Source organism: Jatropha curcas, chromosome 2, assembly GCF_041381405.1.
Source record: "Jatropha curcas cultivar XTBG-Jc1 chromosome 2, XTBG_Jcur_1.0, whole genome shotgun sequence".
NCBI lineage: Eukaryota > Viridiplantae > Streptophyta > Magnoliopsida > Malpighiales > Euphorbiaceae > Jatropha > Jatropha curcas.
In genome coordinates, this window is record NC_143152.1 from 8,249,833 (window position 1) to 8,260,840 (window position 11,008).

The window sequence follows — 11,008 nt, forward strand, 5'->3', positions numbered from 1 at the left end:
GTTTACTTACAACTATCCTTAAACCCTTTCTGAATATAAGACTAATCTTGTCAAGATTTGTAGCTACTCATCCTATAATTGATTTAATATCTGTAGTTAAAGGTTGAATTGAATTCAAAGAGAGCTTTTTTCCTCAAATTCTAAATATTAATAATGAAGTTTAGAAAATTCAATATATATTTTTTTTTTCTATGTTTTTTATTGACTTTAATTATTTATTAAGTAGTACTTTAAAATTAAAATATGATTTTTAGAATTATCTTAGCATGATTTAATTAATTATTTAATTAATTTTAAATTAATTATAAAATAATTATTTTTAGAGTTCAGATATATACAATTAAATTATATTTTGTAAAAATTTAGAATATTTATTTGTAATATTTTGATTTATAATTTTATTTATTATTAAATTTATAAAAAATATTATAAGAATTAATCACATTTAAGAATTCTATCAATCTATAACACAAAACGCCAACAAATGTTTTGAATAAATAATTATGTGATGTTAATATAAAAATATAAAAAATGAATATTGAAACAACCCGAATTTTTATTTTCAAAGATTTTTCATTTTAATTTAATAAACTGACAGCCTGGAAATGTATTTAATTATTTAAATGTAAATTAATAATTCGTACAGTGATAAACCGAATCAAAAACCAATTGAAAAATCAAAAATCAAACGAAAAACCAAGATTTGGGCTGAATCGAACCAGAATTGAATCGAACCAGCCCAAACCTTCTAGAAGCCCTCTTTCTTTTTATCTCCACGCTTATCTCTCCTCACCATTTCTACAACACCTCCAGCAGCACCATCACGCCACCACTTCCTCCTCTCTTTTTTTTCCTTTTCTTTTTCTTTTCTTTTCTTTTCTTTTCTTTTCTTTCTTCTTCCTTGTGACTGCGTCTGCGTCGCGTCCCAGCAGCTCCAGCAGAAACGCAAGCCACCAGCACGAGCTCAGCCACGTCGCGCCACCTCGCCGCTGCTCCACACTGCAGTAGCTCCGCCATCACCGACACCTCTCTCCGTTCAAGCCAAGCAGGGACAGAAGGTTGCTCCTCCTCTGATCTGTCCAGGTGAGCGTCGATCTCAGGTGGTCCAGTCGCTTCCAACACGCACGCGTAAAGCTCAGATCTAGCGATCTGCGACAAAAAAACTAATTAATTTTGCGGTATAAATTAATGTTAGTAAATTTTTAGTTAATTAAATTAATTTTAGTAATTTTTAACTAATTAATTTAATTTAATTAATTGTGGTTAATTAATTTTAGTAATCTGAGTTAATTGATTTAATTTAAGTAATCTCGATTAGTTAATTAATTTAAGTAAACTGTGAGTAGATAAATTAATTTATATTAGTGTTGACCTATTGATTAATTAAATATTTGACTAATTAAATTTAATTCTAGTATTACATAAACTTATTAGGAAATTTGATAATAATAAATTTGTGGAATTTAAATGTGGATTTAAGGTAGATTATTTGGTAGGTAATATTAATTTATAAATTATGGAGGTAAGGTAGTGTGGATATTGACGTTCGGATGGAGGAAGGGAAAAGTTAAATTGATTGATTGCCCGATGGATGGGTTGTTAGAACTTAATAAAATGATTGACTGAGTTAATTGGTGGATAGTTGAATTGCAGGGGAAGTGCTGTCGAAATTTTGGTAGAAAATAAAATAAAATTTATTATGGAACATTAATTTACTAACGGCACTTATCTGAAAAATATAAACAAATAAATAAATAAACAAGAGTAACGAATTTATATATAGATTAATAAATTAAATGCCGACTAAAATTATCATTATTATTATTATTATTCGTAATACTAATATTTTGATTAGTATGATCGTAAAATCTTATTTAACAAATAACTAAACCTTGCGATACATTAGAATAGATAAATAAATAAGGAAACCCAATATCATATATATATATATATATATATATATATATATATATATAATTTAAATTACTAAGGGAATTACTAAGGGAATTAAATAACTGATTACCAAAATTAATGAACGAATATGAAATATAATCTTTCGAATGAAAATTCTTACTTAGAATTTTATTGTTTATGTTAAAGGTTTATAAAACTCCGAAATGCAAGGACAAAGGCTCGAAGCATGTGGCTAGAAAAGCAGTTCCCTTAGAGGACAATTAAGAACAGTGAGTAGTGTTAGATAACTAGTACCATCCGCCTGCATTCATGCATTCACGGCTAAATGTTATCATGCATTAATTTATTGAGTTGCCATATTATGATGCATTATTTGTTGATATTAAAAATTGTTTGATTACTTGTGCTATGAACATACTATGCCTTGTTTGTGTGGAATTGGGATGAAGTGGACCACCATGGGTTTGTGAGGACGGTCTGTGTGATATGGATCCTAAATATGATATGATATGATATGATATTTGATCGTCGGCCGGGAAAATGGGAGATCGGCGCCCCCGTGTGCACCTGATGATATGGATTGTAAGGAAAACCACAGGATGGCTTCTTGTTGTTGCGCACCTGATAATCTAGATTTGATTGTAGCCCGCAGGGTGGCCTCCTGTTGTGAGCACTTGATGATCTAGATTGGATGGAGACCACCGGGTTGCCTCCTGTTGGTATGGAAAAGAAAAGAGAGTATGGAAAAACAATGAGAGGACTGGTCAGTGAGGATTAGACCAGTTGGCCGTATGGGGGATCGGCTCCCTGGTGCACATGTATGAGAGGGCGAGCCATGTGTGAGGACGGCTCGTTGGGGTTTCAGGTGGTGCCACTGACTAATTTCCACGTGATGTGATTAAATGAAGGTGATAATAACTGTGATTGCTGTTGTATTGCCATTTGTGTGACAAATTGCATGATCATAAATTTATTTGATAAACAAATAAAAATATTTTAGCATCTGTATGATTGTGTGGGGTGAGAGGGTTATCTAACCCTACTCATTGAGTTTGGCGCTCACCCCTGCCTACCTATTTTTTTCCAGGTAATAGAAGAAAGAAAAATCCTATGGAGTTGAGACATAAGTATAGAGGACTGTAAACGATAAATAAATGATGATGTAAATGTACAGGTAGAGTTCCGCAATTGTATTCTAGTGGGTTGTAGATGAACTGTACTAGTGATACATAATTGAAATAAATTATTGGGCATGTATCCACAATTATGAATAGTAAATGAGACTTGCATAATATAGGCTTACTACGGGCTTCGGGGGCCTTAAGCCCACCCAGGTCGTAGTGCCGGTCCGGTCCATGGAAATGGGTCGTGACAAAGTTGGTATCAGAGCATAAATTGGGCTTTAGGAATCAATTGCGGAACATAGGAAATTAATATAGAGCTCCTATGTTGGGATCGGCCGTAACCAACAAAGGAGATGTAGTCTGGATTGAATTCCATTTTAGTGCCGGTGGACGCATCGTGCACGAGGATGGAAGGAAATCTGTATGAATCTTAGGATGAGAACTAAAGGTACATAAATAATAGTAAATCATAAAAAGGTCCGGGTAACTGACGCTTATAAAATAAATATATTGAGTTTTGCTAAACCCCCTCCATCTATTTTGAAGCAGAAGATCAGTTGGAAATTGGTGTAATGGCCTGATCACCCAGTACACCATGATTCGACAAGAGACACTGCTTCGAAAATTATTTGAACTTATTTAGTAAAGAATTCGAAGTTTTAAAGACAATATGAAAGTGATTTTATTTGAACATTGATTTGAGAAAAAGGTTTTATTATTTGCTTATTGGAAATTGTTTTGAAGTTGCAATTAATCGTTTGGTTTTATTGTTTTGTCGGCATGTCAAAATTTATTTGATTTTAGAATTTAAGTTATTTAAAATGATTGCATGTTTGATTTATTTTTTTATTTTTTTTATTTTTTTTTTTATCATATTGTCTATCCCGAGGACTAAATTAGGCCTATAGAAATTAATACTGATAAATTAATAATAAATGGTATAGAATATGAAGTTGAATGAAAATTTCAAATAAGATAGAGATTAAAATTTTAGAAATGTTACGGTTAGGGATTAAAAAGTGGAAATGATAATTTAAATTAAATTAAGGGTTAGAAAAGGAGGAATCCTCAATTAACCAAGGCAAAACTTAAGGATAAAAAAAAAAAAAAAAAAAAAAAAGTAAAAGTGTGGGCCAATTTACTTAATAGACTAGTAATAACGAAAGTAACAGTACTGGTGGAGATTAGAATGTTCTTGCTTTAAGGAGATCATTTAGAGATGAAATATGTAACAGTAGACTGGAACTAGATGACTTGAGGATCGTCCTCGTGGAGATAGACAATTTGTTTTTTGTTAAATACAAAAAGGTTTTAGAAAATACACCAAGTAATAATTTTTAAACTTTTCGAAAATATTTTATATTACCATTGATATTGGTTTTTGAAGGAAATAAAAGTGAAATGCAAATTTCTATTATAAGAATTTCAAAATTATATTTGAGTGACATGCCGATATTTTTAAAAGTTGAAAAGGAAAATTACTTTGAAAATTGTCTGTAATGGTTAGTTACCCATAGGATGGTCGACTTAGAGTGTAGTCGTCAACTCATTAGTCGAATTTTGAATAAACGATTAATCTGTCAGTGAAACAATGTATAGTGGAAGTATTAATAAATGAGGATTCTTAAATTACTCAAAAATCCTTAGTTAGTAGACACATTCGATGAAATTCACAAGAGATAGCTAGTATTGTAGACTATTAGTACAAGTAAATCTGTGAGGCAGAAATTTTCTCAAGAATAAGAAATGGAAATCAATAAAACTTAAAGGTAGATACGTTAAGAATTGAAATTTTTTTAGTGCTATGCCTTTTAGACTATAATGACTTGTGACAAATCAGAACTAGAGGGATGTGATATTTAAATTTAAACTTTTGGGTAGTTGCTAGATCATAGGAGAAATAGTCAACTCTAGGGGATATTTTGGAGTTAAAGCTATATTAATAAAATACAATTTAAGCATGTGGCAATTAATTTCTCCGAGCTCTTCGATAAATATTAAATTAATAAAATTTAAATCCTTAGAGAAAAGAGAACGAAAGAATCTAGTGAAGTGAATCGTAAGGTAATTGATAAAAATTTTGACATGTCAGTGAAAGGAGGAAAGACCTGAACTCAGTCGAGGTCTAGATAATAACACCAGGTGGCAGTGTGCTAACCCGAAAAACTATGGGTAAATTTAAGAATTTAAAAATATCTTGCGAAATTTAAATAAGAAAAGACTAATGGACGAAAGACGTGTGAGATAGATAAGATGATATTATACTTTAAAACTTTGATGGAACATGAAACAATTGGCTTATGTACTATAGATATTAAGGACTTGCTATTATTTTATAATTGAGGTTGAGGATATTCCTAGATCGTATTAAGTATAAATTTTACAGGTGATAGACATTACGATAGACTTGGAAAAAAGGAATAACCCAACGATATTATTCTCTACATATTCATAGGCATTCATAGGATTAAGAATAAACATAAAACAAATGACATCCTTAATCTCTTATTTACGTAGACTTAGGTCTAAAAGATTGATTAAAGACAGAAGAAATAGGTAAATTGGATATAAACTATGGTTTGGAGAATTTTACATCTCGATTAAACTTGTATAAAAAAAAAATAAAAATAAAAATAATTTATTCGACATGGCAACATGATATAATTAGTTAAGAAATGGTAAGGTATGATAATTTTGAAAGAGGAATAGAGAAGTTAATAACTAAATAGGGACTTGATAGTGAATTTAAACTCTCTCTATATAGTTGGTGTACTATTTGTTTTTAGGGGATTCTCATTAGTAGGATTTGAAAAGAGATTGTACATCTATTTTTCGTTGGAAAATGGTTAAGTTGGTAAATAGATGATGAGCTTGGAATAGAGGTCATGATCTCCTATCAGTTGATAGCAAGCTTGTAGAAGTGCTATAAATTTGTTCTCTTTAATTGGAAATGATCAAATAGTACTTAATGGCAAAAATTGATAATAATCGAAAACCTCCTTGAATTGGCAGCAACCATTTTATCTAATTGTAAACTTCTTCCATGATTATTGGAGCAATGATATTAATATTTGGAACTGATGGAAAATGGATGAGTCAGCATGTAGGTTTTAAATTTTGAAATAAGGATTCTAATTGGGATAGTAGTAAATTTGAATATGTGGATTCTTGTATCAGAAGACTTAATACTTGGTTTGTGTATGAGCGTCTTATTGGGTGATGATCATTGCCTATAATAGCTAGGGAGAGATAAATGAGGCGATACATCAATGTAGGGCACATGATATATAACTAATGAGATTAATAACTCTTATTTGAGCAGAAGCTATTAGGGACTTAAATTCTTATGTGTAAAGGTGAATATTAGTGTCGAATCTGTGCTTGGAGTTATGAATATTTAACTTGAGTTATGTGCTTAGGGTTATGAATCTTTGACTTGAGTTGATGACTTGTAGATATAGTACAACTCAAACTTAAATTAACTATCGTGATAAGGTAGATATATAACTGCTCATAAGAACAAGTATTCTCCTGAATGCGAATGTCATAACTTTTAGCAGTTGCAGCATTATGTGAGAAGCACAACTACCATTGGCGTAAACAATTGTTGCATCCTAGTTTCTTGTTACTTTTAAAATTCGAGGACGAATTTTTATAAGGGGGGAAGACTGAAACAACCCGAATTTTTATTTTCAAAGATTTTTCATTTTAATTTAATAAACTGACAGCCTGGAAATGTATTTAATTATTTAAATGCAAATTAATAATTCGTACAGTGATAAACCGAATCAAAAACCAATTGAAAAATCAAAAATCAAACGAAAAACCAAGATTTGGGCTGAATCGAACCAGAATTGAATCGAACCAGCCCAAACCTTCTAGAAGCCCTCTTTCTTTTTATCTCCACGCTTATCTCTCCTCACCATTTCTACAACACCTCCAGCAGCACCATCACGCCACCACTTCCTCCTCTCTTTTTTTTCCTTTTCTTTTTCTTTTCTTTTCTTTTCTTTTCTTTCTTCTTCCTTGTGACTGCGTCTGCGTCGCGTCCCAGCAGCTCCAGCAGAAACGCAAGCCACCAGCACGAGCTCAGCCACGTCGCGCCACCTCGCCGCTGCTCCACACTGCAGTAGCTCCGCCATCACCGACACCTCTCTCCGTTCAAGCCAAGCAGGGACAGAAGGTTGCTCCTCCTCTGATCTGTCCAGGTGAGCGTCGATCTCAGGTGGTCCAGTCGCTTCCAACACGCACGCGTAAAGCTCAGATCTAGCGATCTGCGACAAAAAAACTAATTAATTTTGCGGTATAAATTAATGTTAGTAAATTTTTAGTTAATTAAATTAATTTTAGTAATTTTTAACTAATTAATTTAATTTAATTAATTGTGGTTAATTAATTTTAGTAATCTGAGTTAATTGATTTAATTTAAGTAATCTCGATTAGTTAATTAATTTAAGTAAACTGTGAGTAGATAAATTAATTTATATTAGTGTTGACCTATTGATTAATTAAATATTTGACTAATTAAATTTAATTCTAGTATTACATAAACTTATTAGGAAATTTGATAATAATAAATTTGTGGAATTTAAATGTGGATTTAAGGTAGATTATTTGGTAGGTAATATTAATTTATAAATTATGGAGGTAAGGTAGTGTGGATATTGACGTTCGGATGGAGGAAGGGAAAAGTTAAATTGATTGATTGCCCGATGGATGGGTTGTTAGAACTTAATAAAATGATTGACTGAGTTAATTGGTGGATAGTTGAATTGCAGGGGAAGTGCTGTCGAAATTTTGGTAGAAAATAAAATAAAATTTATTATGGAACATTAATTTACTAACGGCACTTATCTGAAAAATATAAACAAATAAATAAATAAACAAGAGTAACGAATTTATATATAGATTAATAAATTAAATGCCGACTAAAATTATCATTATTATTATTATTATTCGTAATACTAATATTTTGATTAGTATGATCGTAAAATCTTATTTAACAAATAACTAAACCTTGCGATACATTAGAATAGATAAATAAATAAGGAAACCCAATATCATATATATATATATATATATATATATATATATATATATATAATTTAAATTACTAAGGGAATTACTAAGGGAATTAAATAACTGATTACCAAAATTAATGAACGAATATGAAATATAATCTTTCGAATGAAAATTCTTACTTAGAATTTTATTGTTTATGTTAAAGGTTTATAAAACTCCGAAATGCAAGGACAAAGGCTCGAAGCATGTGGCTAGAAAAGCAGTTCCCTTAGAGGACAATTAAGAACAGTGAGTAGTGTTAGATAACTAGTACCATCCGCCTGCATTCATGCATTCACGGCTAAATGTTATCATGCATTAATTTATTGAGTTGCCATATTATGATGCATTATTTGTTGATATTAAAAATTGTTTGATTACTTGTGCTATGAACATACTATGCCTTGTTTGTGTGGAATTGGGATGAAGTGGACCACCATGGGTTTGTGAGGACGGTCTGTGTGATATGGATCCTAAATATGATATGATATGATATGATATTTGATCGTCGGCCGGGAAAATGGGAGATCGGCGCCCCCGTGTGCACCTGATGATATGGATTGTAAGGAAAACCACAGGATGGCTTCTTGTTGTTGCGCACCTGATAATCTAGATTTGATTGTAGCCCGCAGGGTGGCCTCCTGTTGTGAGCACTTGATGATCTAGATTGGATGGAGACCACCGGGTTGCCTCCTGTTGGTATGGAAAAGAAAAGAGAGTATGGAAAAACAATGAGAGGACTGGTCAGTGAGGATTAGACCAGTTGGCCGTATGGGGGATCGGCTCCCTGGTGCACATGTATGAGAGGGCGAGCCATGTGTGAGGACGGCTCGTTGGGGTTTCAGGTGGTGCCACTGACTAATTTCCACGTGATGTGATTAAATGAAGGTGATAATAACTGTGATTGCTGTTGTATTGCCATTTGTGTGACAAATTGCATGATCATAAATTTATTTGATAAACAAATAAAAATATTTTAGCATCTGTATGATTGTGTGGGGTGAGAGGGTTATCTAACCCTACTCATTGAGTTTGGCGCTCACCCCTGCCTACCTATTTTTTTCCAGGTAATAGAAGAAAGAAAAATCCTATGGAGTTGAGACATAAGTATAGAGGACTGTAAACGATAAATAAATGATGATGTAAATGTACAGGTAGAGTTCCGCAATTGTATTCTAGTGGGTTGTAGATGAACTGTACTAGTGATACATAATTGAAATAAATTATTGGGCATGTATCCACAATTATGAATAGTAAATGAGACTTGCATAATATAGGCTTACTACGGGCTTCGGGGGCCTTAAGCCCACCCAGGTCGTAGTGCCGGTCCGGTCCATGGAAATGGGTCGTGACAAATATATTGTAAATAGAAATATAAAATATAAAATGTTGATACATTTATAATACAAAACTCAAACTCCAATAAATCTTTTGAAAATATAATTATAAAATGTTAATATAAAAATATAACAAATAGGAATACTATAAATAAAAAATGAAATGTTAATATAAAAAAAAAGAATATAGCATTTATACTATATATAAATGTGGAAATATGAAGAATAATGAGATTTTCGATAGCGCCTTTGGAATATCATAAAATAACCTTAGATATAGTTAATTAAAAAATTATATTTTATTATTTGATTGTACATAATTTATAAAAATTATTTTTAAATAAATATATATAGATAATTAAAATTTTTAAAATTTTAAGTTTTATGTTTTTAAAATTATTTTTTTTATAAATATAAATGATAATGAGACATTTGAAAATTTTTTTATATTTTACTTTTTAAATATTTTATTCCATTTTGATTATAATTTAAAATATTTTATTTAGGAGAGAGATAAAAAAGAAAAATATATTATTTTTATTAATATTCTTTCTTCCTTTATGTTTATATGATTTGATTCGATATGTTATTTTAAAAATAAATTTTCAAATAGAATATACATAATATTTTATTTAGAAAAAATTGAGGATTTATTTAGAGAGGATAGAAAATTTCTTTTATGTAATCTTTTTTATTAATTAATTAATTTATTTATTTATTTTAAATTTGCAACTTAGAGAAATAGAGAAACAAAATTAAATCCTAACATGATTTGTTTTGTAATTTTCATTTATTGACTTGACTATATACTTTTTTTCTCCATTAACATCAAATTTCATCAAATACCAGTCTTTCCGGTTAAAGAAGAAGTTGATTTTTAAAATTAAAATTGGTAAAAAATTTTTAATATAATTTACTTCTTGTTATATGTTAAGTTCTGGAAAGAGTTCTATTCTTAATATCAATCTTTTTATTTTTTACTTTTTATATTTTTTCATTACCAAATTAATTTGTAACTATTTTCACTTTAATTTAGTAAGAGATTTATATCTCCATTGCAATAAATAGATGACCTCTCGATGATTAAATATTTTTATTCTCTTGATTTTTTTATTATATTCTAAATCTATTTGACTTAAAAGAAAATAGTATTTATGAAACTAAAAAACACTAGAACTATATATTTATGTTTTGGGTCACCGTTTAGGATTTCAAGAATTTGTGTGTATGTGCATATATTCATTTATCTAATGCATTGGATAAGTAATACTGTAACTATAGCCAAAGTAATTACCATTATTAATTCAGATCATCTTCCCATTTCTTTTCTTTACCTAATAATAAAAAAATAATTTTTTTATTATTTTTTATTATAATTGTATATAGATATTGATTTGGGATTGATGACAGGGGGTTGGAGATTGAGTGATAAGTTGATTTTCTTTATAGGCACTTATTAAAGTTTTAAAAATCTGCATTTATAAATTAGGGACCGAAGAGTTAAGTTTAGGGATTTGGTTGAAATGTATTTTGAGGTCACTTCATTATAAAAAATAGAATTAAGTACATAAA

General features: G+C 30.3%; 1 long non-coding RNA gene across 3 annotated transcripts; it reads left to right on the forward strand.

Moving 5' to 3' along the window:
- Nucleotides 1–639: 639 nt before the first annotated feature.
- On the forward strand, nucleotides 640–9,357 carry LOC149498182 (uncharacterized). 3 transcript variants are annotated; one of them, XR_016319563.1, is made up of 5 exons: nucleotides 640–1,178; nucleotides 2,101–2,183; nucleotides 3,002–7,246; nucleotides 8,266–8,348; nucleotides 9,167–9,357. It is a non-coding gene; the product is annotated as an uncharacterized LOC149498182 (long non-coding RNA). The 3 variants fall into 3 exon arrangements; XR_016319564.1 differs by having other exon boundaries at nucleotides 640–1,083; nucleotides 3,002–7,341; XR_016319562.1 differs by having other exon boundaries at nucleotides 641–1,083.
- Nucleotides 9,358–11,008: the final 1,651 nt, after the last annotated feature.